We start from the raw sequence: 26,098 nt of genomic DNA on the forward strand, positions 1-26,098 counted from the left end.
CTTTGGTGGGTGGGAGATGGGAGCCATGGCATGGTGTGCTCAGCGAGGAGTGGCCAAGAGTGGAAGTGAAAGGGGTCATCTGGCTGCAATGGATCGAAGGGCCCCTAGGGAGGGTGCACGAAGACCCCAGCTGTGGCTGCGTGAGAAAGCTGGAGAGGAGGGCGTTGAGCTGACCTGCGTTTGTGGACTGAAATATTGATGTTCGCATGGAGGGACAGAGAGGGGTTCCGCTAGGCGAGGGGTGGGGTGCTGCTGCAGAGGTCAGCTGGTGTCTTGTGGAGGCTGAGGTCCAGGAAGACATCCAGGGGCTCCTGAACCAGCTCCCCGCCCCTCTGCCCCATCCCAAACCCTTCCAGTCCTGAAGCCAAGCCAGGGCCTGTTCAGATAATCCAGCCATGTGTATGTGGTCCTTGGTAGAGGGGTCAGTTACTGGGGGTGAGGCGCAGAGGTTATTAGAAGGATAGGGTGGGCTGGAGAGGATGTATGTTTGAAAAGGGGGTAGGAGTGCAGGGGGATGGAAGGGTTGAGGCTCGCAAGTGCCCAGATCTGAGACATACCCACACCCCGGACCCCAGTGGCTTCCTCAAGGTGGCCCAAATTAGGAGATGGCAGAGTGCCCAGCTGCTCCTGGGTAGCCAAGAAGGGGAGGAATGTGGGTGAGGACAGGAAGGCCTGAGTTGGGCTAGGGGGTTATCTGTCCCTAAAAACGCACAGGCCCAGGGAAACACTGGTGACTTTTGATAGGTTCCTGCTGGCTGCTGAGGGCATCACAATCAGGAGACAGCTCCAGGGTGACTAGCTGCCAGAGGGAAAAACTGGTGCAGCTCAGAGCTGACTGTGAGGCCCCCAAGGCGGGCTCTCTCTGGGCATCCCTCTACTAGAATCTTTTGAACCCCTACTATGTGGCAGATACTGGGCATATGCCAGGGTTCGACCTTCCTGAGGATCATAGAGCACAATACCCTGATTTCACCCACCAGAAAACTGGAGAGTGGAGGGAGGAACATCGCACCCTCACTGAGGCGCAGGTAAGCCAACAAGGGGCAGGGTAATGATAACATTTAATTGGTAGATAAAGAAACCCAAGTTCTAGCCCCAGGCCTGCTCTTGTGGAGCCTTGGACAATTCCGCCAGACACCTGGAGCCTCATTTTCCTCATCTGTGAACAACTGATCTCTCAGCATAGACATAAGGATGACAGCAAATGAGACAGTGTATGGAAAACACTGGCACAGTGTCTGGCACAAGTTGAGTGGCCAAGAAATGAAACTCACTCTCCTTAAAGAATCCAGCGGGACCTGCCAGACCCATACTCAGGGCTCCTGGCCCTGGCTCAGGGCCTGAGATGTGGGGACACAGTGCCTGGTTGGTGTGATGGGAGCCTCCTGGTGTTCAAGGGCTTAAAATAGCTGAAGTGGTCACAGCTGTTGGGGGATTCAGGGCCGGAGGTCTCACGCATCATGGCTGCTCCCACCCCCCTGCCCCCCGGGGCCCGGAAGAGCCACCAGGCATTCCATTGTGCCTTTTGGGGTAATGCCAGCAAAGGGCAGGCTTAGCCCAGGCCAGTTTCTGGCACTGACCCACACCCCACACCCCCAACTTTGACTCCTGCCAAGCATGTTGTCATTGAACCTGAGCTAGGAGGGGCTCATCTGAAATGTTACCTGCTATGATCCTTTACTGGGGTCTCTCTGTTCCAGGCCTGGGGGGAACCATGGAAGTGACTCAGACAACTCATGGGCCTGCTTTGAGGAGAGTGACAGCTCACTGAACATATCATATATGCAAGAATTTAAAAAGAAAGAAATATACAAGTAATACCTGATCATTGTAGAAAAATATAAAAATATGATCACCCATGACCCCATGACCAGAGATGACCACTGTTAACATTCCTGAGTGTGATCTTGCAGGGCCCACACAGAGACAGTCTGATGCTGCGGTGGGTGACATACTTACTGAGCCCTTAGGCGTGCCAGGAGCCGCTCTAAGGGCTTCGCACTTCTTAGCTCATTTAATCCTCCCAGAACCCTATAAGGCAGGAGCTATTATTATTTCCAATTTGGACAGAGGCATCAACTGGCCTGGCAGCAAAGTGCACACATGGCCTTTGGACTTGGAAAGCCTGGGGTCAAGTCCAGTTCTACCCCTCACGAGCTAGGGGGCCTCTCTGGGCCTCAGCTTCTTCCTCCATATGGGAGATATTAGCAGTACCCAGCCCGCAGTGTTCTAAAGAGTCATGAGATGATACACAGTAAAGCGCTCAGCACATTAGAACCTGGCTCAGACTAAGTCTCAATAGTTGGCAGTTATTTTCTACATACACGTGTAGTTATTTTAAGTTTTTATAAGAACAGGCTTCTGACTGTACATGTTATTTTATAACATGCATGAAAAACCTCAGCAGTGTGTTGGGAACATGCATTCATAGGGTGGCATCGTCTCCCCCTTTATGTTATCCAGAACTTCAGAGTTTGCAAATCAAAGCAAAGTTCTACTTAGTCAAGGAGACCCAGGGAGGGAAAGGGATTGGTGCAGGGTCACCCACCCAGGCAGCACATGGAAGAACCCAGGACAGGGAGGGCATGATATTTAGTGAGCACCACTGTGTGGGAGGCTGGACGGGGCACCAGGTGGCCTGCGATGTGAGGACAGTCACAGTACAGCCGTGGCTGTTCTTGGGAGGAGGAGGGCAGAGGCAGGGGAGTGCCTGTGGTCACTGTCAAGAGCCCCCAGAGCCAACCAGGCAGATGGCTCTGTTATCTAAAGGCCTCCTATACACAAGTTCTGGTGGTGGGGGCACTGAGCCAGGGCCTTGGGGGCCCAGCCGAGGAGAGCAAGGCTGCCATGTAGAATGAGGGGAGGAAGCCAGTGCCCAAAGTGTGACCTGGAGGGTGGGCCACATGCAGGGAGAAGAGGCAGTGGGCAGTGCGTATGCAAGGGTTCCATGAGCTCCATCTGGCCAGGGCTGCGGGAGGTGAGACACTAGCCTGACCATGACCGGGTCATACAGTGCCTTGTAAGCCCTGTGAAGGACTTTGGGCTTTATTTTAAGATCACAGGAAAGCCTCGGAAGGACCTTGGAACATGGCAATGACACAATGCACGCTTCAGGAAAATCGCTCTGGCTGCCATGTGGAGCCGAATTCAACAGGAATTCTGATAGGAGACCAGGGTGGTGAGGTGATGGGGCCCTGGGCCATCCATCCTCTGGGCACAGGGACTTCCCACACCTGACTCAGCCCTCAGGGGCAGCTCCCAGACCCTCATACCCTCTTTTCCCCAGCAAAGCCCACCCTCGTTATCCCATACTTTTGGAAAGGCGGCGCTGGCCTGACAGTGAAGGAGGGGCTCTGGAATGGGGGCATTCACTCCATTTCTGCCTCAGTCCACTCTGTCTTGCAAGACATTTCACTTACGGGGAAGGAAAGGCTGGGATGTGACTTTGTTACGTTAATGCAGTGACGTGAGCAGTGTAGCTGCTCAACCTCTAATGTTCAGGTATTCAGAAAGAGGGTCCAGAGCTACCATCACCTGTGGAAATGGATATATGTCATATAGTCATGCTTTATGTGTCGCATGAGAGGTTTATTTTAGGGAGTTGCTTTGTGCAACTGTGGGGACTGGCAATTCTGAAATTTGTAGAGCAGGCCAGCAAGCTCGCTGGAAATTCAGGAAGAGCTGATGGCTGCAATCTGCAGGATGCAAACTCAGGCAGAGTTTCCTGGTTGTAATCTTGAAGCAGAATCACTTTCTTGGAAAACCTCAGTCTTTGCTCTTCAGGCTTTCAACCGATTGAATGAGGCCCACCCACGGTGTGGAGGAGCTCTGCTTTCCTCAAATTCTACTGGTTTAAATATTAATCACATCTAAAAATACCTGAACAGCAACATTTAGACTGGTGTATTAACTAAAGTGGACACCATAGCCTAGCCAAGTTGATGCCTAAAATTAACCATCACAGTGCCAAAAAGTGGGCTACGGTTTTGATTCATTAGGTCACTATTTATGGGCAGGTAAATATTTCCTGCCAGGCATCCTTGCTCCAATCCCAGAAGTTGGCATTTTTATGACCCTCATTTTACATTTCAAAGGGTAAAATGACTGCCCAGAGTTGTGTCCCTAGGCTTTGAGATTGGAACCCAGCTCAGAGGGAGGACAGAATTTGGCTTCTTAACCCCTCTGTGCCCCTCCAGCAAAGCTACAAAGGTAAATCCTGAAGAAGACATGATAAACCAAATTCCCAAAGGGCTGCCGAGGAAGCAGAGTCAGCTGACCTGGGCGCAGGGGCTCCCACATCATCGCGGCAGGTCGCCACAGGCACACAGGGCTGCCAAGCACTTGAAATGGAGCTCGTCTGAACTGAGATGTAAAATATACAAGGAGTTTGAACACTTAGTAGGTAATTAGAAAATATACTGGCTCCATGTGGAAATGATAATATTTTGGACAGACAGGGTTAAATAAGCATATATTATTAACATTAATAATTTTAATTTTATTTATTTAAAACCTACTTATTTTAATTTTTACGATGTGGTGACTAGAAAATTTAAAATCACAGGAGAGGTGTGCATTTGTGATTTGCATAATATTTCTATTGAAAGTGTTGGTCTGGACTCTACTTAAACTATCAGGCAGGGCCTGTGACCACCTTGCTCATGATTGTCTCTCTCGAGTTGAGCCTTGGTGCCTGAGCTTAGTCGATATTTGAAGGGAGCAGAAAAGCCTTGGTGTTCCCAGAAGGCAGCAGTGAGGTCACTGGCGGGAAGATACAGAAGGAAAAGAAGTCATGGTGGACGATGGAAGAGGTTGAGACCACAAGGGGGCACCAGATCTCCACCTTGGAAGCAGGGAGGCAGGAGATTTTTTCCAGAAGAGTTGGTACTAGCGGCGGCAGCATTACTCTGAGAGATCAAGGATGGCTCCTGTCTTCGTGCAACCTCACTTGGCCCCTTCCTTAGCTCTAGGGACCCTCTCCTCACTGGAAGGTTGGGTTTGGGTTTAGGGACTCTATTTGTGGGAGGTCAGTGGTGGATTCCTTAGAGTGGGACCCTCTCCCTGGACAGAAGGGCAATAGACAGAGCAAGAGAAGTGAGGCCCAGAGAGGGAGAGTGTCCACCCAAGGTCACACAGCCTGTTGGTAGTGGTAGCAGAGTGGAGTCCTTTGAGCCTTACCCTTTATGCCTGTCCTGTTGGTTTAATGCTTTGGTCCTCTGAGCTGGGTTGTTGATTCATTCTAACAAGTATTTAATACACAATCCATCCCTGAGAGTGATCTAGCAGGGGTGACACGTGTGTGCATGCGTGCACATGCACAAACACACACACACACACAGTACCCCTTTTATATGAACATTTCTCAGGCATTTACAACTACCTGGTGGCAGGTGCTGTAATTATTCCTGCTACATCCCACAGGTGGTTAAACTTTCCATCTCTAGAATCAGTCTGCCTGGATTTAAATCCCAGTCCTGCCACTTGTTGGCTTTTGATATCTTAGAGAAATCATTTTACATGAGACTTGGTTTTATTATCTGTGAAGTGGGGATGATGATGGCACCTACTTCCCAGGCTGCGGTGAGGTTTACAAGAGGTGATACACATGAAGGGCCAGGCACGTAGAAAGTGCTTCCTTCATCCTGCCCATGGTTTTAGGGGCCATCACTCAGGGCCTCTGCTGACTGCTGCCGTGGCAAAGGCATTGGCTGAGTACCGTGGGGGCACTGCCCAGGCTTAGTGGGGGTTCCCCTGCAGCAGATCCTGGGACAGGAATTCAGTGCAAGTTATTTATTTGAAAGGCAAGAAACACCAGTAGGAGTATGAGAAGCCGAGACAGGAAGGGTTAGGCAGTCCGTTAGAAGAGCTCTGTCAAGCAACTTCCCACTGTAGCAGCTGCAGCCTGATCCCACTGGGGCCTCTAGGAGCATGAATTCTGCTACCCTGCGAGGGGCGAGGGAGCTGGGGTGTCCATCCTCGGAGGCCAGTTAGTCCCGGGAGGAGGGCTGTGCGTGGGTGGGGGCTGGGTTGTCCCTCAGCACTCCTGGTCTGTCACCTGTGGTAGAGCGAGGCTTCAGGCAGAGACACAGGTGCCGCTGGGAGTCTGGCCCATAGGCACAGCCTCTGCTCCAACAGAGGGAAAAGTTAATTCAAGCTTCGGAAAGAAGGGAAGGTTCATAGAAGAGGTGGCTTCTGAGCTCGCCTTTGAAGGATGGGTAGGAGACCCACAAGCAGAGGTGGGGGACGGCGTTCCTGGCAGGAGGCAGAGCACGCATGGCTGAGGAAGACAGAAGCCGGGCCTGGAAACAGCCACCTGTCCTGAGGGCTAAAACCAAGACGCTGGGCTTACTGGAAAAGGGGTCATGAGCCCAGAGACCTGGAGGGATAAATGGTAGGAGGATATTTTGGGGGCAGGGCTAAGAAAATGGTCTGGGGCCTTGAGAACCAGGCAAGAAAGCATTCTGGCTGGATTCTTTGAGCAGTAGGGAGCCATGGAAGTGGGTGTGGGTGAGGGTGAGCAGGAGGAACTCCTGAGAGCAGGTGGGAGACGGGGCTTGTCACCTCTAGGTGACCAGTGACGAGGGCCAAGATGGGACAGACCTCAGAGAGAGGCAAAGGGGAAGTTAAAGGACTTTCTCTGTGGCAGGTCCAGGAAATCTTGGAGCTTGGAGCCCTTTCTGTCCCTCCCTGGGCAGAAAACGTCGGGTTGAGCTCCTTTCTGCCTGGCTGTGCCCATGTGCCCAGCTTCCAGCAGGAGGTGCCACTGACACAGAAGTCCCCAGCGTCTAAGGGCTCAAAGAAAGAAGCCCACCACCACCCCTCCCAGACGTCAGCCCCCACACATAGTGCCTAGAAGATGTTGTTACTGGTGGGTGGGGTCTGCACACAGCCAGTACTCATGAGGGCCAAGCAAGAGGCTGACCAATAGGCTGGTCTGTCTGGAGAAGGTGACATGAACGGTCCAGAGACCCAGGTCCTTGCCTGAGGAAGCCCAGTCCATCTGAGCAGTCCAGTGAACCCACGGGGACCTCAAGTCACTGGGAAAGTGGGAATGGGTGACTTGATGTTCATTTCCGCAGCTATTCTTACATGGTGTCAATGTGAGTTTTTGGTGTTTCAGGCTTTTCTGCCTAGAAATGATCATTCAGAGACTCATTTGGTTTTCAAAAATTAACATTCAACTTATTATAGTTATAAATTTAATGATCCCAGTTCAGCTTTTGAGTTCAGGTTAAAAATCTTTTATGAATATGGCAACTTTAAAAATAATTTTTAAGGGATACTGGGTGAATATTTACAATCTCAGTTACTTAAACACATTTAAACGTTTTAAACTATTTTATACGTTTAATATAGTCAATTTCTTTTAAAATACTTCACTTGCCTTAAAGATAAAACTTTCTCAAGTACTTAAATAGTTCTCAGAAATCTAATAATTTATGCTTATAAATACTGTGAATTTAAATTCTCATAGCTATTCTAATACTGTTGACAAACTTAGATTTCAACTTAAAATCACAAGTCTCAATCACACCATGATTCATTTGTGCATTTTAAATTAGGAACTTAGGGCTGATTTACTATTCCCATAGAATACATTCTCTTAAATTGTACAAATACTTAAAATTCTAAACATGCACCCGTTATTTATTAACACAAATATAGAGCTACTACATGTTTGATTCTCTTACATATTTTTTTACTCAATTCTTATCAAGCTTAAGAAATGTGGGCCCACTAAGGTGACGATTTGCCTCCTTGAGTGAATTGTGGGTTTAACTTCTCAACCCATTATGGGTTATCTCCTCTAAGACTCTTTAGTGTCCTCAGAAACCTCAGACTTAGATGTGGGGTTTTGCGATGACCTTGATGGGACATGAGTCCGAGTTCCATGAATAGGATTTCCCACGACCTAAAAAGGGAGTATTATGTAGCCTGGTTCCTGTGGGTTCAACCTGTGTATTCCCTGTTTCTCAGTTCAGAGCTGAGGCTCGGTGTCTGGATTTACTGTTTGATTCTATTCTCAACTGTGTTCAAAGACTTCCTGTTTGGGCCAGCCTGGTACAGATATTTGAAACTCCACACTGAATCTCCCTGTTTGTGTCTGGCTCCTGGGGACAATTCTAAGATTGCTATGGTGACACTGAGTTCAATACGGAGTTTTATTCTTGGGGCCCTGGTTGGGTTTGACCCCACAGAGGTGTATCCTAGACACATTTTTTGGATGTGCTGTTCCACTGTCTGTAATAGAATTCGGGGCTCAGTATGTTGATGTTTCCTGCTGTTGCACGTGGTTGGGACCAGCAGCCTCTGAGGTTCCTCTGCTCCACCATCCTGAGGCCAGGAAATAACCACACAGAGCAAAGCTGGGTGCATCCACTTGTAACCTTCCCAGGGCCCACTCTGGGGGCCTCTCTGCACCTGAGAATGAATGAGGGTTACACGTGTGGTCTGTAGGAGTGTGTTCTCTCCTGGAGCCAGAGAGTGAGCCTCCTGTCCTCACAGGCCGTGGTGGGTTCTGGGGTGGGGCCTTGGGGTGCTGTGTGGGGCTGCACTACCTGGAGCCACCCTCACTCCCGGCCAGGGAGGGGAGGAAGCCTCAGTCCCTGCACCCACGAACCAGACTCTGCACTGATGTGCTGACCCTCACGCGCTGGCCCAGACGCACGTGTGCAGTCACCCCCTCACCCCAACCCCTGCATCTGGCTCTCTTTTCCTCTCACAGAGCTCTCATACACAAGCCTGTCCTGCCTCAGGCCCATGAACTCTGTGACTGTCAGCTCCCCGGAAGCCTCCTTGTCCCCTGCAACCCCATTCCTTTCCCCAAGCCCCAGGCTCCCTCACCCTGAATGCAGGGAGTGGTGGGAATCTGCCCCTCCCTGGCAGTGAGCCGCTGGTGTCCAGGGACCTCTATTTCATCTCCTTCCCCAGCACCTGTTTTGGGTCCTGGAGGTGCTCATAACCACTTAATGAAGGGTGGGATCAGGGACCTGGTTCCCACACAGGAACAAGCCAGAGTGTGGAACACCTGCCTCATGCCAGGAGCCACTTTCCCATGGAAACCCATTGAGCGCTGTCAGTAAGATGGCCAGACAGGGGCTGCTATTCCTCTGAAGAGGAAACTGAGGCACAGAGAAGTAGGTGGTGACAGTGGTAGATTTAGCCCTGAGAGCCTGACAAAGCCTGAAGGTTAAGAAAGCCCAACCTGTGTTGCAGAAAACAGCCTACTGCCTAGAAACCCCTTTCCCCTGTGACTCAGCCAGGACTCTCAGGTGCCTCCCTGGCTTCCCGAAGACAAGGCCCGACAGGGTCCTGAAAACTAGTGTTCTTTGCCTGGTAAATGATTAGCCAAACTGCTTGTCTCATTGATTAGTCAGGACGAAATGCTTGTTAACCCCGCTTAAACTTCTTTCCTCCCTCCAGACCCCTGAATTTGGGCCACCCTCAGCCAGCACAGAGCCCCTCCGGAAAACAGGCTGGCCTCAGGGCAAAACAGTCTCCACCCACCTTCCGGCTTCCACCCCTTCAGCCCATTCCACAGCCGGTTCTTCCAGCCTTGTTTATTCCCCTCTGTGGAAGAAAACCCGTTTTTGCCCAGCCTTAGTGATGCCTGCAGAATTTACCACCAGGCGGCCTCTCTGGTGCCACAGCCCCCAACCTCCCAACCACAACAGCGCCAGCACCCCCCTGCCATATCCTTTTGACTGAGTCTCTCCTTCCTCAATCTGGATTTGTTGGGTTTGATCTGACAGTAACTTGCCCAGGGTCACACGGCTACCAAGTGGCAGAGTCAGGGCTCAGAGCCAGGCCTTGGGCTCCAGCAGCTGTGCCCCGGACGCCCTGCTGGTCTGCCTGTTGCAGCCCCGCACCACCACGACACACCCACACTCACGGGGCGTGACTGCTAGCACGCCTCTCCATCACCATTCTGGTGCGCACAGGCTCCGGTGTGCACGGGGGCTGCCCACGCAGCCCCGTTCAGCCCCACCCGGTCCCCCACCCACAAGGCACACGCATCCTCTTAACACCCCCCCCACACACACACACCTACACGTGGACACACGCGCTCGCTCTCCTGGGCTCCCAAGTCCTGGAAAGTCTCCTTTGTGCTAGAAGGGAAGCCGAGTCCATGCAAAGGTCACAGTTGGCTCTGACCGACTCCACTTCCCTGGGGACCTCCTGATTTACCCCCAGCTCCCCCCACCCTGCTCACCCAGGGGGCCCTGCTTGCCTGCGGGTGTCCCAGCCTCTCAGCTGGTTGTGATTCAGGCCCCTGAGCAGGGAGTTGGAGGGGTGGAGGTCCCAGTAGATGGCTGATGGAACTGGGGTCCCAGGAGCCCCAGCACCCAAGATGATGTAGAAAGAAGGCCTGAGCTGCTCAGACTCAGGTGTTGGTCCCTGTGCTGCCTGGTGGAGACAGAAGGGGCTCTGCTCCAGAGAGGAGGAGCCCAGGGCGCTGGGCTTGTGTCTGGGTTTGAATCTTTCTCTGCTGCCTGCCAGCTGGGTGGCCTTGGACAAGTTACTTAACTTCTCTGAGCCTCAGTGTTTTCATCTGTTACATGAGGACAATTCAATCAGAGGAGCTAGTGTTTATGTTCTTACTTAATGTGTAAATTAAATAAGATGAGCTACATACTAAGTGCCAGACACTAGACCAAGGAAATTAGGTGGATTAATTTATTTAATCCTCTCAGTAACCTGCCAGGATCTTTTAGGACAAACCATGTGAAATTACCATCTTTTATAGGTCAAAAATAACCAAATGTGGACAAATTTAGTTAGTTTAGCCTAATATTATCCCTGTGTTACAGAAGAGGAAACTGAGGCTCAGAGAGAGGGTGTGACCTGGCCAAGTCACAGCCATGGGGAAGCAGTGCTGGGATTTGGATCCAGGTCGTCCCGGCTCTTCTGCTAAAACACTTTCGATCTCAAGGCTGGGGCTTGGTGAGGACCGACCCAGCCTATGGCAAGTGCCTAGCATAGTGCTCAATAAATGCACTGCTCCTTTCCCTGCTTGCTGGGGTGACTTCTGTCAGAGCTAAAACCTTAACCTCCCACCAGGCTAGATGATCGCCTCCCCCATTCCTTTCCTAGCTCTTTCCTCTAACCTGTCACTCTCTCCAAGGCTGGGGTCAAATCAGCTGCTATGCTCACCCCACCCTTAACCCTCATTCTCTGTCATCAGCTAAGCACTTCCTGACAAAGGCAGTCCATCCTCTCTCAGGGAGTCTTCCTGGATGGGCACCTCCCTGCCACGTGCACACTTGCCTTCTTCCTGGGCTCAGGTTCAACACTGCGCTCAACCGGTTCTGCATTTTCCCATGGAGGTCCTGTGCCTGGAGCCCTCAGCAGGGGCTCTGGAGCCAGAGTGCCCCCTGAGATCTGCCCCTAATGCTATGTGCCTGGCACTGGGCTAAGTGTTTTCTGTGTTCCCTAATTGCATCCCTGCAACAACCCTTCAGGGGAGGGGGGTTTATTCTTCCCATTTGACAGATGTTGAGACTGAGGTCCTGAGATAAAAAGGGACTTGTAGGCTTAAGGTGTCTGAGGATAGAGGGGCATTGTGACCTCTGCCCAGGGAAATGAAAGGGCACATCCTGGTGGAGGTGACATTTGGGGAGGCCCTTGATGAGTAGCTAGCCTGTCAGCTGGGAAGGTAGGGAGGTGAGGAGAGAGGCAAAGGAGAGCCAGGCAGACGAGACCGTGTGAGTAAGGCCTGAAGACTCCAACAGCTCTGGGTGTCTTCAGGGAGACAATGGAGGGGTGGGTGGAAAGCAGGGCTGATTTCGGAAGCTCACAGTGTGACTGGGCCACAAAATCCTGGGCCTGGCACCAGGCAGGGAGAGGAAGGCCTCTGGGGGTCCGGAAGGGAGTCATGACCCAGGTGAGAGGTGGGTCCCTGACCCTCCGCAGCACTGAGAACACCCTGATATTCCATTGTCCGAAGACCCTGGTTCTCAGGTCACCATTTTTAACATTTTATTTTATTCTTTAAAAACAATTTAGTACCCCTAATCCTAACATTTTAATGGTCTAAGGTCCTGCATTTCTTCCATTGTAAGCGTCTACTAACTCAAGAGCTTAAAAGCTCAGATAATTCACACCTTTGCATCTCAGATCCTGTAATATGCAGATTCTGTGATTAATTTCAGAAAGATGTGGGGCATGTGGGCGGGGAAGGCAGGGATAGGTCTGGGGCATAAACATTATCCCCTTCCTTAAGTGTCAGCTTCCCAAGGGCTGGGTACAGTAGAGGAATCAGGAAATACTGCCAGAATGATAGAATGTTTGGGTAAGGCAGGACAGGGCCACCTTGGGGGCGGGGGCAGGGGCGGAGGTCAGGGTGGCTCTGGGCCAGGTGCAGGGCTCACTCGCACAGTTAAGAGGAAAGGGCCACGTGGGTTTGTGGGAAGCCCACACAAAGCTGCAGATAAAAGCTGAGCATTTGAATTTGTATTTGAAATGGAACCATGCTGACATTTGCATGCAAGGAAGTCAGACTTTCTGTCCAGCCCTATGGCTGCTGTGAAGCTAGGATAAAGCAAAAATGGGGGTGGGCCAACCCTTTCTATAGACAGCCAGGTAGTATATATATTGTAGGTGCTCTGGACCAAGACATAATATTGTTTTCTTTGAGCAGAGATACAATGTCATTGCATAATAAGCACAACATTTTGATACAGAATTTCAACAACAAAATAATACACACTTCACACTGTATCTTAAAAGTGCAACGTTTGACCATCAAAAGACAGAGGGATAAATAAATTGTACTATACACATACAATGGAATATTATTCAGCCTTAAAAAGGAAGCAAATTCTGACACAGACTGCAACATGGATGGACAGACTGACCAAGGACAACATGCTGAGTGAAATAAGCCAGTCACAAAAGGGAAACGCCGTAGATTCTGTGTATATGAGATACCTAGAGTCACCAGATTCAGAGACAAAGCAGAATGGTAGTGGCCAGGGGTTGGGGGGTTTGGGTTTAATGCATACAGAGTTTCAGTTTTTCAAGCTGGAAGTGGATGGTGGTGACGGTTGCATGACAATGTGAATGTATTTAATGCCACCAACCTCTTCACTTTGAAAATGGTTAAGATGGTAAATTTCATGTTATGTGTATTTTACCACAATAAAAAAAGTGCAACGTTCGATGCCCACTTTTCTTGTTTTGACTTAATGGGAATGTACTAGTAAGAATCATTTTAAAAAAGGCTGCACTGTGCTGGTATGCACTCTGTCAACAGCCGTGTCGCTGGGACATGTTGCGCACTGAGCAGCTGTACAGAGATGAGAGCGGTGGGTTTCTTTGCAACTGCTCAGATCACAGTGTGCAAGTACCACAGTCGGTATGTAACAAATGGGTGTGGTTGTGTCCCCATGAAACTTTATTTATGGACATGCACATTCATTTATGAATTTCATTTAATTTTCACCTGTCATGGAATAGTCTTTCTATTCCCCCCCACCCCCAGCCATTAAAAATCATTAAAATCATCCTTCATTTGTGGGCTATAGGAACACAAACGGTGGGCTGGATCTGGTCTCTGTGCTGTAGTTGTCCAGCCCCTGGTCTAAAACATTACATTTCTGAATAATTTGGCCAGTGGTTTCCTCGGAGAATTGATAGTTTGGTGAATTGACTTTTGGTCCCTTTGCTCTGAGTGGGTTGTTCTGCTTCCACATGAATAGGGAAGAATTCAGGTCACCTCAGATGCCACTTTACCTGACATTTCTCTCCTCCCTGGTGCCGTCAATATATGGCTAGGATACCGCAGTCCAGGTCAGCAACCTGAGGGAGGAACACAGGGGAGCAGAGACAGGATGGCGTTTCAGGGCTGTGTCCCAGAGAGAAGCCCCTCCACTGTTATACTCTTGGATATTGGGGCTCCTCGAAGCTCTTCTTCAGTGTGGTAGCTTTATGTCTCTCACTTCCGATTCCAGTTGCCTCTGCTGTGAAATGGGGGCAGTGGGACATTCGCTGTGGGTGGTCCTAGCTTTATTGTTCAAGCAGAGAACCTCTTATGTGGATATCAGGATGGATGCTCAGAGAGCAGCAAGTGCCAGGTGGGTCTGAATATAGCTGAGGGCCAGGCTGGGACAGATTGGAGGGGGCTGCAGGAGCCACTGCCCAGAGAGCTTCTACCTACATCACCTGAAGACCTGGAATTCCGCCATTAGCGATACCATCCCTCAAACTGTGGCATGTTTCTCAACTTTCCAACTTTGGCCATATCCATGTTCTAGTTGAATTCCTCACTTAATATTTTGTCTTTAAGTGGACTCACTTTTTAGACTTGGAGTTATTTAAGAAGGACAGTCTTTTTTTTTTTTTTTTTGGCTGTTGTATATACATTTTATTGAAGGACAGTTTTACATAACTTTGGTAAGTGGAAAACCAGTGTTACTTGTCCTAAATAGATTCCTATAATATACATGTAAGGAAAGTGCAATCATTTTTATTAAAGTTAAGCCAGAGACATTAGCCGGGCAGAAGTTCTGAGAGCCCGACGCCTGATCTCGCTCACTAGAGAGGGAGATTGGCAAGTTTAAAGACAAGAGAAACACCAGCCTGAGACTTCCTCCTTGAGATGCTCAGAGGGAATGAAAAAGAACTCTAACAGGGATAAAATGCTCCAGGGGGATTCAATGCCATCTAATGCCGTGTTCATTCCCCTGCACCACCTAAAAAACATCTGGGGTACCACTAGAGGCATTTTTGATATATTAGGGAACAGAAGATTAAGCCCCTGAGCTGCCATTAATGTGTTAATTACTCCAGGGCGAGGTTACTCAAAAGGATTCTCAGGGCTGAACACCTGTGCGTTAATGATTTTGTCGGTTGTTTCCAGTGGCTGCCGGTTGGATGGAGGGGAGAGATGGATTGTAGGAGGAGCGGTCTGGGTGGGTTGGAGGGCTGGAGAAAGGTCCCGAGGGGAGTGGGAGGCACACACTCATCAGCAGAGGAACGCTGAGTTTGAGGAGTCCACTGCTTTTCTTGAAAGCGGAAGCAAGGCTACCCTTTGTTCCAGGGGTAGGCATCCCCTCATCCCTCCAGGCTGATCGCCGCAAAAACAGCCTGGCGAGTGGCCTGGGTAAAGAGCAGTCAGGGGCGTGCATTTTTGGTATACCAAGCAAAAAGGCATAGAGATGCTTAGGGCCCATGGCAAGGTGCCTCTCCCACATGGATGGATGCAGATCTCCCTGGGAGAGTGAAAACTGGGAACTTTTCTGCAAGGGAACTTCATCTTGCTCTTGAGCTATGGGAGAACTTCAAGTTTGCTTTTTAGGGCAACCTCCACTCTCTGTGTCTCTGAGGGGGCAGCTGATCATCCTTGTCAGGACACACTCATCCATTCGGTTGATGACACTGAGTGCCTACTGTCTGCTGGACACTGAGCTGCATCCTGGGGATGTACCTACTATGTGCGGGGTGCTGTGATGGCCATCCCTTTAAGCTAAAAGTTCATGCATATGATTATATATATATATATATATGTGGGACTCTGGACAAATTCCCATCATATGGCAAAACGTGGTCGCCTCTGGGGAGGATGGTTGAGGGGGATGGGCTTTCACTTTTTTACTTTATACAGTTCTGTATTGTTTGATTTTTTTTTTACAATGGACATGTATTATCATTGTAATAATTTTTTTCCTGAGAAGTTCATTGCATGAACTTTTCCTGGGAAGAGTCTGAGAGCTTACCCTCCCTTTAAGCTAAAAGGTTACCTGCTATATTTCCATTAACACTGGCAGAAGACATGAGACCCCAATATTGTGCTGAACCCTGGGAGTCAGAGATGAACAGGGGCAGGTCCTGGCTTCAGGGAGCTCTAAATGGGGACACTGATAAGGGCTTCAACTCAGTACCTGCTAGAACAGAGTAAGTGCCAAGGAGCAATGGGTGGGAGCTTGGGAAAGCTTCCCAGAGGAGGTGATATTTGAACTGGGTCCTGAAGGGCAAATAGGAGTTTGCCAGGCAGAAGATAGAGAAGGGTGTTGCTGGCAGGATGCTGGTAGCAGTCTGGTGATGTGAACAGAATGTTCTGTTCCCCTCCAGAATGTTCTGAGGAGTGGGTCTGGCACATTGGCCCTGGACCCAGAGTTCTGCTCATTAGCCACTTGTTCGTTCAGCCCCAGCATCTGAGGAGATGGGGGGCAGGAGAGAGAGTTGGGAGCCCCTGACCTTGCAACTGCATAAGTTAAGCCCGCACAGGATGAACTGTTCCCAGAGGAGGGAGAACTGGTTGGGGAGCACTTCCCACAGGGAATGTATTATTTTCGTTAAAGAAGCATTAAAAAAATTATTACAATGATAATACATGTCCATTGTAAAAAAAAAAATCAAACAATACAGAACTGTATAAAGTAAAAAAGTGAAAGCTCATCCCCCTCAACCATCCTCCCCAGAGGTGACCACGTTAAGCCATATGATGGGAATCTGTCCAGAGAGTCCCACACACATATATATATATAAAATCATATGCATGAATTTTTCCAACAAGAATGGATCATGCAAATATCATATATCGTATTTGGCAACTTGCTTTTATTTGCTATCATTATTCATTTAGCCAACAAATATTTACTGAGCACCTACTCTATGCCAGGCACAGTGTTAGGTTCTGGAATGGAAGCAAAGAACAGGTCAGGCAAGGCTGTTGCTCAGATAGGGCTTCCTTTATCCACAGAGATGGATGATAAACAAACAAACAAACATATAAATAATTATGGATGACTAGTAGTGCTGTGAAGGAAACAGGCAGGATGTTGTTGTCATAAGGAAAATAAAAGAGACCTATTTACAGGGTGGCCGAGGAAGGCTCCTCTGACATTTGAAGTCAGACTCACAGGAGGAGGAGGAAGCTGCTGAAAAGCTAGGAAGCCAGCATTGTAGGCAGAAGGGAGAGAGAGACACGCAAGTGGATCCCCTGAGTCTGTTCATGAGGAAGCCTCAGACGAACAAAAGCCAAGAGACATTCTGTGAAAAAGCTTCACAAATGTCAGTGTCAGGAAACACAGAGGAGCAACTGTTTCAGATGAAAGGAAACTAAGACTGGATGGCTGGATGCCACCCACGAGTTTGTATTTCCTTTTGCTGAAACATGTTATTCTGACAATTGCTGAAATCCCAATAAGGTCTCTGGTTTAGATCCTGGCATTGTCTCAATATTAACTTGCTGATTTTGATCATTGTACTTTGGTTGTGTAAGAAAATTCCATGCTTTTAGGAAATATATACTTCAATATTTATGGTAAAAGGATGTCACACCTGCAGTTTACTGCTAAGTGGTTTAGGAAAGGTATGTATATATAATATGTAAATACATGCAAAATATAAATGAATATGAATAATATATATATAGGAAGAGGGAACACTAATGTACTACAATGCTAATAATTGGGGAATATAGGTGATTTAGATGGAGGGCATCTGGGAATTCTTTGTATTATTCTTGCAATTTTTGTAAATCTGAAATTATGTCAATAAACAAAGCTTAGGACAAAGTATAAGACAGATCATTCTATTCTATTTTATCTATTGCTAGATAATGAGAAGTTGCCTTCCAAAAAAAGACAATGCCATTTATTCTTCCCACCAACAGGGAATGGAAGTGGTCATTCCCCCATACCTACACTACTACTGAGTATTATTAATCTTTGACACTGTGATAGATTAAACTTACATCTCATCTGTTTTATTGGGCATTTCTTGTAAGTGGGGCAGAGCACCTTTCTCTCTGTGTGCTGGCCATCTGTGTATTTTCTTCTATGTAAGTAGGGAAGTGAAGGGGGTGCTAAGACCAGACCCTGGGCCCCTTCACTTTCAACGGAGAAATTGAAGGAAAGCCAAGACAGTGTGGTAATTGAGGAAAAAAGTGCCACAGGAAGGAGGGAGGCCAGTTGTGTCCAAGGCTGCTGAGAGGGCCAGTGAGATGAGGACAGAGAAATGACCCCTGGATTCAGTGGCATGGAGGCTGCAGCCTTGGTAGCATGCTGGGAGGGAAGCCTAATTACAGGGGGTGGGGCTCTAGAAAGGGGGGCAGTGATGGGAAAAGCCAGACCATCCTGCTCTCTTAGGAATGTTGCTGTCACAGGAGCAGAGCCGCGGGGCAGGAGATGGGGGGTAGGTGGGACCAAGGAGGATGACCGTCCCTGTGTTTGCTTTTGGGGACTATCCAGAAAAGGGGGAGAAACCGGTGATGGGGCAGACAGCAGGGCTGACGGAAGAGACGTCTTCCAGGAGAAGGGAGGGGCATTCCATTCTCCTTGGGTGACCTCGTCCGGTCCCACGGGTGAACCCCATCCAGGCACCACTGCCTCCCAAAGGCGGGCTCTCTCTTCGCCAGAGCTGCGCCCCCAACCCACAGTTGTAGCCATCCCCTGCCTGCTCCATGCCGCTACGTAGATGGTCAGTGGGCACTCAAGGCCCACTTGGCCCACAAAGAGCTCGTGACTTTGGGTAAGGCACTGAAGTACTCTGGGCCACAGTTTCCTCCCCTGTAAAATGGGGCTGATAACAGGACTGACTCCTCAGGCTTGTGAGGATTTTCTGGGAGAACCTACATGGAGCAATGCTCCCATGAGGAGTGGCTTCCCCCAGGGGCCGTTTGGCAGTGTCAGGAGACGTTTTTGGTGGTGTGTGTGTGTGTGTGTGTGTGTGTGTGTGTGTGTGTGTGTGTGTGACACCTCTCCCAGGAAGCCCTCACTAATTCTCATACCCCCTCAGCTTGCACCCCAGGGACTCTCCCTCCCCGTCTACATCTCTGGCTGTTGAGAAGACTGTCCTGAGCTGCACACACCCTCCCCACCCAGAGCCACCCCACACATCGGCCAAAGCAAGAGCTTGGGTTGAGGGCGGAATCCAGGACTGGCCATGAGCCCTGAGACCAGAGGCTTAGAGCGAGCTGGCTTCAAAGGGGACCTGTTTTTCCCCAAATCCCTCTCAAAGCCCTCCTGCTCCAACAGAGGCTGGATCCAAAGCGGGTTTGGAGTGGCTTTGCAGGGGACAGAGCCTCCTGGTCGTGGCTGCTCCCACGGTAATGCCAGCCCACTCTCCTGCTCACCCCACCCCTAGGGTGGGTCCTGACAACTCTCCCTCTGAAGCCTCACTCAGTTTCCCCTCCTCAATGCCCCAGGCCAGGGCACTGCTTCCTTCATCCTCCCAAGAAACACTTATTGAGCACCTACTGTGTGCCTGGGTCTGTGCTGCACCAAAGGTGGCCGGGGCACAGCAGTGACTCGGGGGTCCAATCTGGGGTGGCAGGGGGGCAAACTGATGATGCCAAGGATCGCGATGATGGTGGTAAAAATGGGGAAGACAAGTCCAATTTGTTGAGGGCTTACTATGCGCTCAGCTTTGTGCTAAGCACTTGACATGCAATAACTCATGAATCCTAACAGCCCTATGAGGTAACAGTAATTATTTTAATAATGGGTGACATTTACTACTTACTAAGTGCCAGGCACTGTTCTAAATCTTTTACAAGCATTAATCCATTCAAGGTGGGTTCCATTATTGCCCTTATTTTACAAGTGAGGAAATGCAGGCACGAGACATTTAATAACTTGCCCAAGGCCACAGAACCAGTAATGGCAGAGCAAAATGCATTTGCTATGACGCATGAAGGCAGGGGGTGCTGTGGGGCACAGAGGAGAAAAGAGTTCACTCTTCCTGGGAAGATCAAGGAAGACTTCACAGAGGAGGTGACTTTTAAGCCAAGTATTAAGGGATCAGTAGGAGTTTGCCAGGTAGGCATCGGGGAAAGGGCATTCCAGGCAGAAGGACAGTGGAGCAAAGGCCCAGAGCATGTTCAGGTACAGGGCATGGTTCAGCATGGTTAGAGGGTCTGGTGAGGATGCTCAGGTTGGGGCAGTCAGAAGTGGCCAGGCACAAAGGGCCCCAGGGGCCAGGCTGAGGGGCTTGGACTGATCCTGAAGGTGACGGGAGGCTACAACCTCTCATCGCTTCCCTAAGCTGCTAAAACTGACTCTCAACCCTGTTGGGTGTGGAAAAGATAAGCCCTCCTTAAACCAGGAGCACTTAGCAACCTCCACTTGCCCCAGAAGGTGGTGGGCCCTGCCTCCCACCCTGTTCTTGTCCTACCCCAAAGTGTCCTTGGCAGCCCTCAGACCACACCACTGCCACCCCCTGACACTGTACCCAGGTTCCGTGTTTGGGCTCCACCCCACCACCATGACTCCTTGCCCCTTGTTACACCACCCAAATCCAGCAGTCCATCAGCCTATTTCTCCCCTGGGCTCAGCTCAGAGGCCCCCTCTTCCAGGAAGCTCTCCCGGATCACTCTAACCCAGGTGACTTTCCATTTTAACTCTTTCCAGTTGCTTATCATTTGGGATCTGCATCGTGGCTGGAATTATGGACTCCTAGCTTGCTTCTTACCAGTCCCGTCTCCTCAGCTGGAATGTAAGACGCTTGAGGCCTGAGACTGAATTCTGTAATGAAGCCTACAAGGTGGATGCTGCTTTCTGAATACTATGCACTGCACCCAGCAGCACGACTGCAAGAGGCTTTACTCTGCATTCCCTTCGTCCTTGGTGTCAGCTTGCAACTTGAGGGAACTCAGGCTCAGAGAGGTGAATGGATTCCTCCATGGCCACCCCATTAGGATTGGACACCAAGTCTGCCTGACTCCAAGCTCCACGTAAACAGGGGCCTCTTACATCTTACCCAGGCCCACCGTCCCCATGTGGAGGCACATAGCAGGTGCTCAGTAGAGAGCCAGAGACTGACCCAAAGGCTGGTTATGCTCTGTGCAGGGTCCTGCCTCACCTCTGTGCTTTTGGATGGGGACCTCATGGAGAGTAGCTGGCTCCCCTCCCACTGACTGCTGTGGGCACTGGCAACAACACTGGGGTCTGAGTGGCCCACAAGTCTCCCGGAGTTCAAGGCTGAGACTCAGAGGTTCTGAACTCCTCCATCAGATCCTGGCCTGGACTCACTCTGAAAGGCTATGGGCAGGAATCTGAATCGAGGCCCTAAGGAAACCAGCAGGGTGACTAGTGCAAGTTCCCATCACTTTGCTCTGCCAGCTTGTAGCAGATCATGGTGATCAGACTCAACATGCACCGGGCACTTGCTGTGTGTCAGGCATGTGCTAAGCCCCCCACTGGCACTTCTGATTTCTCCTCCCAACAACCAAGAAGTCAGTGCCATGACCATCCATCCCAACTGTACAGATGAGGGCACTTTCGTGCATTTATTCCACCATCCAGTCACCCATATTTATTTGAACATTTATTGAACATCTACATGCCAGGCTTGGAGTCCAGAACTGGGGTACAAAAATGTGCAACAAACACCCCATCGCCGCTCTGTAAGAGCCTACAGTCTGACGGGTGCCTAGCTTTGGGTCCCAGATGCAAACCTGCCTGGGTCAGGGAATATCAAGTTCTTATTCACTGTTGAGCATGGGGAAGAGAGAAATAATTTAGCGCATGAGAACAGAGCAGCAGGTGTTGCAGGGAGCGTTGCAGCAAACCTGGTAGGGTTGCCTGGGGACACTGCACAGCTGGAAAGCCCACGAGCCCCTGGGAGCTGTTCTCACGGAGGGACAGCTGAGTCTTGCTAAGTGTCCCCCATCCCCTGCACCCTGCCAAAGTTGGGGGAAAGGAGGAGACAGATCAGCAGGAGGGGAACCGGAATGTGCCATGGCACCCAGCCCGGGGAGGGAGCAGGTCATTTAGTCAAAGTCACTGTGTGGCCAAGGGCTGACTTCTGGCTTTGGCTACACAGTCTTCCTAAAAAGGGGGTTTGGGGGAGCACAGAGAACTGGAAGGTGTGAGGAGCCGGCAAGGACAGGAACCCGAAGTGGAGGTGTCCTGGCACCTCATTTCCCAGCCAGAGGGCCCCTGGTGGGTTTGTGACCTGGGGTGACTGAGCCATGGAGAAACAGAGACTCCAGGGCCATCCCTCCCCACCAACTGGGGGACAGGGAAACTGAGGCCCAGAAAGGAAAAGGAGTGCCACACAGCAGGTAGGGGAGGGAGCGGACCAGAGAGATGGTGGAGCCTGTCCACACACAACCTTATGGGGTAGCTCAGAAGTCACCAGGTTCCACACACCAGGCTCTGTGGCTTCCTTGTGAGGCCCCGTCATGTCCTCATGACTGGCCACCCAGCTTCTGGGCAGTTACAGGCTTCCTGCAGAGGCCTGAACAGACACGGGCTGGGTGAGGCAGGAGTGACTGGCCTCGGCCTTGGCCTCTGGCCCACTCCCTGCTCCGGGTCCTCCCATAACCCCCCAGCTCCGGCCCCTTCTCACCTCTGCTTCTTCTTTCCTGGGGTCGCTGTTGGCAGATGAGCTCCCCACCGTGCGCAGCCAGGGCCAGCGGCCGAGCCTCCCTCATCAGACTGCGGGCTCCTCCAGGCAGGGCTGCACATCTTCTGCCACACCAGGAGCATGCTCAGGACCTCCCCCCTCAGACTAGGGGGTTCTGCATGGGAAAAAGCTGAGTCTGCCTGTCAATGTGGGGCTTCTCTGGGGTGGCCCTGTGTTCCCCCCACCCCATGGAGGCTCCCTGGGATCCCTGCTCTGGGAGATGGGCCAGCCCTGGTAAACTTGCCCTCCCGATTCGGGATCTCAGGGGCAGTTGCTTTGGGGCCTTATCCTGTCACAGGCCTCAGGGTGAGGATGAGGGACAACCTCAAGACTCACACTGACCTGGATTTTCATCCCACCTCACCACCTCCCAGCCCTAGGACTTAAGGCGATTTACTTAGCCTCCCCAAGCCTCTATTACCTCATCTATAAAGCAGACAGAGACAGCTGCCTGCCTTGTGGGGTTGATGAGTAGTAAATGACTTAATGTTTGTCAGATGTTTGATGCAGGGCTGGCACATGGTGAGCGCCCCACACATGGGCACTATTATAATTGTTCTAGGAAGAATCCCCAGAGATGATCACGCCCCTGAGGTATTTGGCACAGTACAGTTTACAAAGCATTTCTACCCGTGGTCTCATGGGCGGGAGCCTTGAAAGACCCCGTGAGGTGACGTGGATGGAGGTTCTCAGCAGAGGCGCCCAATGTCCAGGCTCCTCACCTGGAGTTGCTGAGTCCATCTTCCTGGCTCTGGCCTCGTAATCCTGACCCACCAGTTGGCAGGTATCAGTGCTGCATCTGAGGATTTACAAGCTGGGTGTCTAGAGCCCATTACTTAACCTCTCCAAGCCTCAGTTTCTTTCATCTATAAAATGGGGATATAGTGGTACTTCTCTCATGGGCCTCTTGTGAAGAGGAAATGATGTGATGTGTGTATAGGGCAAAGAACACTGTCTGGCAGAGCCAGTGCTATCTATTTAAGTGTTTGCTAATGTTATTTACTGAGCACCTACTATGTGCTGGGCATTTCACCTAAAACATCACATTTCATTTGCCTGATATTGTTACAGTTCCAGGGAACTGACTTAGAGTGTGTTTTAGGTTGGTTTCCTTGGGAGCTAGACTCTGAGATGGAGATTTGCACACAGGGAGTTAATTGAAAAGTTCTTTCATAATCAATACCTGTGGCGTGTGGCAGGGAGGGAAGCTGGACGGGGTGGACAGGGAGGCTGGACTGTGGTGCATCCAAAAAATGGCCTCAGCCAACCCCATAGGAGGCTCTGGAGCTGGAATGTCCTTCAGAGATGTCCTGCACTGAGGCAAGGCGTGGGCCCTTGTATCCCCACACTGGCAAGTCACTGGATGTGGATGGTCCCAGCAGAGGGGCATGGCCTTGGTTGGACAAGGTGGCTCCCTTTGGCTGAAGGCAATTCCTGGAGAGGGACTCTGAGAGCTGTCAGCCACCATCTTCCTCCAAGCTGGGACACATGTGCGTCAGGGCCTTTTTTTAAGGTGGGGGAGCATCTGGGCACCACACAACAGCATCTGCCACAGAGAGTTTAAGTGACTTGCCCAAAGTTTCCCAGCTAGAAAGCGGCAGAATTTAACCCAGTCTAGTCCTCATTTTCCTCCTATAACACTGCCTTCCTTCAGACAGAGGAGGAAAAAACATAAAAACACAATCAACAATAACTTCCTAACTACGGAAGTACAAAAAGGAATACTGAAAACCATCCCCGTGGCAGACTGCTCTCTCCCTAACAGCAGACATGTGGCCACCAGCCAGACTCCATTTCCCAGCATCCCTTGCAGCTCATGTGACCATGTAACCAGGCTATGTCCAAGTCATGTGAGAGGAAGTGATGAGGGCAACTTTTGGATTGTACTCTTAAAAAAAGAGAAAGAAACCTGCCCACCCCCTCCCCCTTTCTCCCTGCTCACTAGGTAGAATGCAGATGTGTTGGAAGGAGCTGCGGCAGCCACAGCCAGATCAGATCATAAGGTGGAAGCCAAGTATTGAGGAGGGCAGAGCAACAACACAGAAGGAGCCTGGGACCCAACATGTCAGTCAGCTGCCGCATCAGTCCTGGACTGTGTATGTTCTCCTTGTTCTTCTCCTCTCACGGAAGCCACTGCTTTTCATGGAAGCTCCTGCTTTGTTACAGCTACAAAACCTGTGTGTCCACTGACATAAACCAGGGTAGCTCCATCAACAGGAAACCCATGTTAACATTTGATGTCTCTCTTTTTTCAGCGTATGTCGATATATTCATGCATACTCACCTATTTACGGAGGCAGGTGTATTTGAGTATGCAGTGGGCATGGATTTCTCAGGACACAAGAAACACTTTATTTTTGTGCAACTGAATGTAGTTTATGTCTGAAGCTCCTAGTTCCCTGATGATGGAAACATAAGCATGCCAGTGGGTAACCTCTAGCATTTCAGATTATTTTCAGCTAGCTAGGAGCTGCTGGCCTTGAATAAATTAATTTAGGGTTCTTCTTCCCCATCTTTGACCCCTTCTACCTTCCTCAGTAGCATTTAGGTTCCAGTAAATAACTTAAATATTGCTGACCAGAGCTGGGGCCACCTGGCGTCTGGGTGGAATCAGAGGCAGACGTCAGACCATGTGGCTCACGGCCACCCTGAGGAGTCTTCATCATCTTGCCTGGTCTCCAGTGGCGGGGGCTTGGCTGCCTTGGCCCAGGGTCACCACGCACCTTTCTTGGAAGTTTGGACAGCTATATACCCTGTCTGAGGTCAGAGAACTCAGGGTACAGCCTGGCAGCCCTCCATCATCACTGTTTCCCCAGCTCCAGATGGGGCCCACCGTCTTCTCTCTGTTCTCGGATCCCCAAACTTCTGCAGTCTCATCTCCTGCCCTCTGAGCTCCTCTCAGGGGGTGGGGGTGGGCGGCTGTAATCTTCCAGTCTCTTCTGAATCTCTCTGCTTTATACAGTGGCACCGTTTTGCTGGTTTGGGGACAAGTGGCCTCCCAAGGCAGGAGGGTCAGGGGGTTGAAAGGAAGTACAGTGTAGGACAAGCTGTTTTTTTTTTTTTTTTTTGAGAGGGCATCTCTCATATTTATTGATCAAATGGTTGTTAACAACAATAAAATTCTGTATAGGGGAGTCAATGCTCAATGCACAATTATCAATCCATCTCAAGCCTAGTTCTCGTCAGTCTCCAATCTTCTGAAGCATAACGAACAAGTTCTTACATGGTGAACGAATTCTTACATAGTGAATAAGTTCTTACAGGGTGAACAGTGCAAGGGCAGTCATCACAGAAACTTTCGGTTTTGATCACGCATTATGAACTATAAACAATCAGGTCAAATATGAATATTCGTTTGATTTTTATACTTGATTTATATGTAGATCCCACATTTCTCCCTTTATTATTATTATTATTTTTATTTTTAATAAAATGCTGAAGTGGTAGGTAGATGCAAGATAAAGGTAGAAAACATAGTTTAGTGCTGTAAGAGGGCAAATGTAGATGATCAGGTGTGTGCCTGTAGACTATGTGCTAATCCGAGCTAGACAAGGGCAATAAAACATCCACGGATGCAGAAGCTTTCTCTCAAAACAGGGGCGGGGGGGTGAGGTTCTAAGCTTCACCACTGTTGTTTCCCAATTTCTCACCTGCTGGCCCCCCTGCGACTGTGCCTGTCTTAGGTTGTTCCTCCCTTGAGGAATCTTACCCGTCTCTGGCTAACCAGTCATCTTCCGGGGCCATA

General features: G+C 50.1%; 1 long non-coding RNA gene across 3 annotated transcripts; it reads right to left on the reverse strand.

The window, feature by feature from the left end:
- Positions 1 to 7,230: 7,230 nt before the first annotated feature.
- LOC140848648 (uncharacterized) lies at positions 7,231 to 22,802 on the reverse strand. Of its 3 annotated transcripts, none has more exons than XR_012129741.1 (3): positions 22,297 to 22,802; positions 13,735 to 13,800; positions 7,231 to 8,421 (listed from the first exon to the last, which is right to left on the reverse strand). It is a non-coding gene; the product is annotated as an uncharacterized lncRNA (long non-coding RNA). The 3 variants fall into 3 exon arrangements; XR_012129740.1 differs by lacking the exons at positions 7,231 to 8,421; positions 13,735 to 13,800 and adding exons at positions 21,260 to 21,625; positions 22,098 to 22,185; XR_012129742.1 differs by lacking the exons at positions 7,231 to 8,421; positions 13,735 to 13,800 and adding exons at positions 21,260 to 21,625; positions 22,060 to 22,185.
- Positions 22,803 to 26,098: the final 3,296 nt, after the last annotated feature.

The sequence above is a fragment of the Manis javanica genome, chromosome 4 (assembly GCF_040802235.1).
Source record: "Manis javanica isolate MJ-LG chromosome 4, MJ_LKY, whole genome shotgun sequence".
Lineage (NCBI taxonomy): Eukaryota > Metazoa > Chordata > Mammalia > Pholidota > Manidae > Manis > Manis javanica.